The following is a 6,000-nucleotide window of genomic DNA, read 5'->3' as shown; positions in this document are numbered from 1 at the left end:
AGACCTCAAGATTTGCCACCAGATTTTCAAGTACTGCCACCGGGCCCTCAAGTTTTGCCCCCCAGACCTAAAAGAACTGGCCCCCCGCCCTTTAAAATTAATTGCCCCAGCCCCTATTTTACTCCCAAACCAGCCCTTACAATGGGGCAACATACCTTAAAAGTGCGCACCAGACTTAAATTTATTGCCCCCCAGACTTAAAGAAATGCCCACCAGACCTAAATTTTACTGGCACCAGACCTAATTTTATTGCCCCCCAGACCCAGGGTACTCCCCCCAGATTTCCCAAAGTGCGAACTTCCCTTTAAAAAATTTTGGGGCGCACCGCCTCAATTTCTGCCCAGCCCCTTAAGGACTCCCCAAAACCAGCCCTTTTATAGTGTGAAAACAAACTTTAGGAAAAATGGCTTTGGGGAATCAAGTACTGCCCACCCAATCCCTCAAGTTTCCCCACCAGCCCTTATACTGTGCCCCTAAAAAAATCGGAAAGTGCGCACAGCCCTCAAGTCCTCCCCCAAAACCCCAAAAGTACTGCCCCCAGTCCTTTACTGTGCGTTTCAAAAATCGGAAAGTGAAACCTCAAGCATTTCCCCAGCGCCCTTTTAAGGATGTCCCCCAGTGGGGCAACAAACATCGAAAGTCCCGATCAGCCCTTTCAATTTACTGCCCCCCGCCCTTTAGGACTCCCCCCACCCCCCCCCCCTTAAAGTGGGCAAACAAACATGGGAAAAGGGCCCCCCGACCTCAAGAAACCCCCACCGGAGTCTTTCACTGCTCGCCGGGACCTCAAGTACTGCCCCCCAAACCTCAAGAATGCACCCCTCAAGAAACCTGCCTACCAGACCTTTTTACAGAGGAAATTTAACCCTTTGGGATAGTGTGCCAAAATTCAGGTATGCGGACAAAAAACCGCTGTCTGAAGGTCCAGAATGTCTAAGAGCAAAATTTTTAAATTTAAATTTAAAGGTGCGTGCGTTTTTTTTTTTTGGGGGGGGGATTTTTAAAAACAGACTAAAGGAACACACATCCATACTAATTTTTGACATTATTTTGTTTTATTTAAAGTTGTCAGTTGTTTAATGTCATTTTTAAATTTTAGAAAGATTTTGTATCTTTTAAAAAGATTTATACGTTGTGTTAACAACAGCTTTTTTAAAAATCTTTAAAAATTCAGGAAATTGTTTTTAAAATATGAAAATTGTTTTAAAAAAAAGTCTTTCGTTTAAAATGTTTCCTTTTTAAAAGCGTATCTATGTCGGGAGGCTTGCTGCAGAGACTTTTGGGAAAACCCCTTAGATGTCGGCTAATCTTTTCCCCATTTTGCGGCCCAGGGGTTGGTCATTTCGGGCCAAAAAAAACGCTCGTTCGTCATGTGTTGCAAAACATTAAAATTAAATTTTCCCAACATCTTGTAAAAATAAAAAAAATTTTTTTACATTTTTTTTAAAATTTAAAAATTTCGGATGGGAAAAATTAAAAATTTGATTCTTTGAATCTTGAAAACCGTTTTTTTCCCTTCATTATTATTTTTTATTATTTTATTTTTTATTATTATTATGAAATAATAAAAATACCCACACTCGGTTCATAGGAGGTAATGAAAAAATGGTAGGCCCAAATCAGCCTTCCCCTAGCACGGCTTGGAAAAAAAATTCTTTTTTTGGGCACTGTTTTTCATTTACTTTTAAATGTTTTCCCAATTTTTCAAAAGGAACAAAATATAAAAATTAGGGACCCAAAATTTTTGGGGGTTTGGATTCCTTGGAAAGCATGTAATGGAATTTGAAAATTGACTGGTTTCCCCGACATAAACACTAAAATGTGCGGTTTGAAGGTATGTGTTTTAAAGGGGGAGGGGGCAAATAAAAGCTTTTAAAAATTATGGTCCACTTTACTAAGGCAAAAAAAAGAAAAAACCCACTTGAAATAGAAACGTTTTTAAAACCCCAAACTAAAAAATGTTTGCTTTCGGCCTCATTTATGTGAAATCAAACATATTTTCCCTTTCCCTTAAAGTTAATAAACTTTGACTTTATCTTGTCATATAATTGCCCAAAAAATTATACTTGCCCAAAAAACAGTTTAAAGTAAAACCCATATTATTCATACAGTTAAAAATGTATCGTTCGAAAAATTTTTAAAATTTGGGAAAAGGGAAATGGTTCATATTTATTGCCCGTCCTTGTTGTATTTTTGGGGTTTCTTTGGGATCATGAGCCATGGAGGTGTGGTTCAATTTCTTTACCTTCACAAAAGACTCAATAAAAACCGGGTTTCTGTTCTTATTTTTTTTTGGTTTAAAGGGATTTATGTTCCAAGAGATTTTTTAATTTTTTTATCATTCTTTTTAAATATAAGAAAAAAAACCATTGAGCATTTAAATTTGCCGGATAATTTTTAAAACTTAAACTGTATAATCATTACATTATTTCAGTAAACCAATTTGCAGGGATTCGGTGCAAAAAGGAATAAGAAAGTTATAAATTTATTCCCCCGGAGGGTAAAATGGGTCCCCAGGGGGGCGCAGTGTTTTTTTTAAATTTGTTAGAAAAAAAAGGATGGGGGCACCCTAAAAGTAAAAGTTTTTTTTTTCGTGGATTCGTTAAAAAAAAAAGGGTTAAAAATAGAAAAGTTACCCGTTCTTAGCTAAAAAGGGGAAAAAGATTCAAAAATAGCAATTTACATTAAAAATTTCAATTTCAAAGCGCTTTTTTTTTGTGTTTGCCCTTTGTTTTGCTGCAAATTTGAATGAAATTTTGGGCCTTTATTTGTCATTAATTTATTTTGTTTATTTTCAAAGGGAATTTATTATGAAATTTTGATAATCCATAAGTGTTATAAAGGGGTATTTTAAAATAGGGGTTTAAATAAATTTTTAATCTCAGTACAAAAAATCAAGGGTTTACTAAATGCCCCAAAAAGCATGAAGGGCACTTCCGTGGTGGAGGGGCTTCGTCACTGTTTTTTTTTTTTTAAAAAAAGTAAAATTTCTCCGATGTTTTTAAGCAATCCAATTGCCGGGTGGATGTTTTGTGGTTTTTCAAAGTCCCATGTATACCCGAAAAATGTCATAAGGGGCCAGCTGGGGTTTACTTGGAGTTTGGAAAGCCCCCAAATACCTTTTACTTTTTTGGGTGTGTTTTTTAAACAAAATAAAAAAAATAAAGTTACTTGCGAGAAATAATGTTTAAAAAATTTTAATTAAAATTTTTAAAAATAAAAAAAAAATTTAAAACGTGTTTTTTTAGTGCTTCTGTAATTTAAAATCAGTTATGTAAAATTTTATTTACATCCCGTGATGTTTTTCTGGCGGCTGACATATGTTAAATTCTAAGGAAAAACCTGTTTTTAGACCTTCCCGGAAACTCTTTAAAAAAAAAACGGAAACATATAACAAAAAAAAAAATCAAAAAAAAGTTTTTAAAAGGGACCACGGGAATTTTCAGATTCAGGATTTTTTTAATTCATCTTAAAAAAAAGTGCTTTTTTTTTCAGTCCGGAGAGAGAGAGGGGGGGGGGGGGGGGGAAGTGGGGGGGGGGAGGGAGTGGGGAGGTGGTTGTCCTTTGCCGGGTGGTTAAGCTAAATCACCACTGGTTTTTTACTTGAGCTCAGAATTCGGCTATCACTGCCCGTGCCTCGTCAAAAGGTGTTAGTGTTTGAAAAAACAGGGCATTTTCAGATTAATCTAAATTCCCAAAATTGATTGGCTTTTTATCATTGTATATTAGTTTTACGAAAAAACCCAGCTTCAAATTTTTCCCCTTTGGTTTTTTCTTTAAAACTTTTACTTTTTTTTGAAGAATATTTTGATCGGGGGACTCATTTTTTTTAAAAACTTTGCTTTTTTTTATAAAGTTTTTAAACTTTTTTTGTCATTACATGTTTTAAAATTTCCCAATTTTTTTGTTACTATTTTTTGGTTTTTTCCCATTTAAAATATTTCTTTATGGGTTTGATCTTTGCAAAAAAAACCAAAACTCAAATCTTTTTTGGAGTAAAAAAATTTGGGTTTAACATAAATTTTTTTAAACCTCGGGGAAGTAAAAAAAAATGGATTTCGATATTTTCCGTTCCCCGATTTTTATTTATCATTTTGGGGATTTCAGCGCTCCCCAGTCCTTTTTTAGGGGGTTTACAAACCAGATAGAATTAGTCAAATTTTGTTAAATATAAATAGTACAAATTTTTTTTTTTCCCCTTTCCTAGTGCATTTTCCCCGACGGCATGTGTTTAAACTATGAACAACTGCGTTTTAAATGTTTTCACTTTGCATTCTATCGCTTTGTTTGGTAAAAATGGGGGCCCGTAAAAATTTAAGGGTCTCAAAAAAGAGAAATTGAAAGAAGCAAAAAGAAGTAAATCCAGCGGGTTGTTTTTAAGGAATGTAGTAACCTCCTTTTCTTTTTGTTTTTTTTTTTTAATTTAATAATTGGGCTTTTTGGGAATTAAATCTCTGAAAACCTGTTTCGTTTGAAATGTCAAAAACCCTTAATGAATTAAGTGCATTTTTTATGAAATAAAAAAACAGCTGGTTTTTAAAGGGATTCGGGTTTTTAAAAAGGAATTACCTATCATGACAAAATTTCAAAGGTTCCCGGGAAAATCACACACGGAGAATAACTTTAAACCCCAAAAATTTTTGGCCGATGTAAATACCGGCAACGCCCCTCAGTTAAACTCTTAAATTAATTTAAAATGGGAAAAGCTCTTGATTTTTTAGAATTTTCTGTTTTGTACTGTCCGTGTTCTTTTAAATTCCCGTTTTTTTGTAGGGCCCCAAGCTGGGGTTTTTCAAAAGTGATGAGGGTTTTGGTTTTTTAAATTTACTCTTCATTTTTCGTTTTAAACTAATCTGCCCTTGTACACTCTCACCGTCGAACTTTCCTGTGCTGTAAATATATTAGACAAAAATTTTAAAATTTAAAAAACTCTTAAATTTTTCCCCGCTTATTACAAAATGACTTTTAGGATGTAATGTTTTTTAATTTCATATTAGCTGAGAAAATAAAAACATCCCGGAATTACTATAAACCCATCGGTATCGGTGAGTATTGCAGTATCATTATTACTCCGCCAGAAAAAGGGGGGAATTTTTCCGGTTTAGGATAATTTTTGGTAAAACGGATTTTCTGTATATTTGATTTTTTTGGTAGTTTTATTCCCATGGTTATTTTAAAAACGGGTTTGAACGTCACACGGACAAAAAACAAATTTTACTATGACGACGTTTAGATACAAAAGTGAAGGAAAACCCAAGTGTCAACCAGGAAAAAATTGCGACTCACAAAATTTAATTTACGCAACGGAATTTAAGTGGGTACCCCCTTTTTCATTTTAAGTACATGTAAAGGGAATCCCTATTCTTTTAAACACCCAAATTCTTGTAAATTTTTCCTTTTAGCTGCGGTGCTAAAATTCACACGCAATGGACTTTGGGGGCCAAAACAAAATCTTCAAAGTTTGAACGGTTTTAGAAATTTTAGAAGAGTATGATGATTGAAAACTATTTATGGTTCCTGAATTTATAGAAGTCACAGCAATGAGACACCGCCTGAAAATAATGTCAAAAATTTTACAGAAGTGCAGGAATTTAATAAAAAAAAAAAATTTGAAAATTAAAAAAGCTATATGCTGGCCCCTGAAAGTTGGGAAAGTACACGCAATGGGGACACCCCCTGAAAATAATGCCCAAAGGGGTTTTAATAAGAAGTGCAGGAATAAAAATTTAAAAAGAAAATGAAGATTGAAAGTATTTCTGGCTCCTGAAAGTATTAAAATCTTTGCTTTTTTTTTAACGTCTTTTATTTTTCCAACAGAATTTCAGTTATTAACGAGGGGCAGTAACCAAACCGGTTTTCCCGAATTCTGTCCCGTACAAAACATGTTTCCCCAAAATAACTGACAACTTCCCCTAGGAACCAGAGGGGGGAGGACAAATTTTTCAGGGAAAAATGTCTTTTGTCAAATTGTATCGAGAAATACGTCCGTCGGAAAATTGA

This window comes from Mercenaria mercenaria, chromosome 16 (assembly GCF_021730395.1).
Source record: "Mercenaria mercenaria strain notata chromosome 16, MADL_Memer_1, whole genome shotgun sequence".
Taxonomy (NCBI): domain Eukaryota; kingdom Metazoa; phylum Mollusca; class Bivalvia; order Venerida; family Veneridae; genus Mercenaria; species Mercenaria mercenaria.
The sequence above is the reverse complement of the archived record's forward strand: the minus strand, read 5'-3'. Positions refer to the sequence as shown.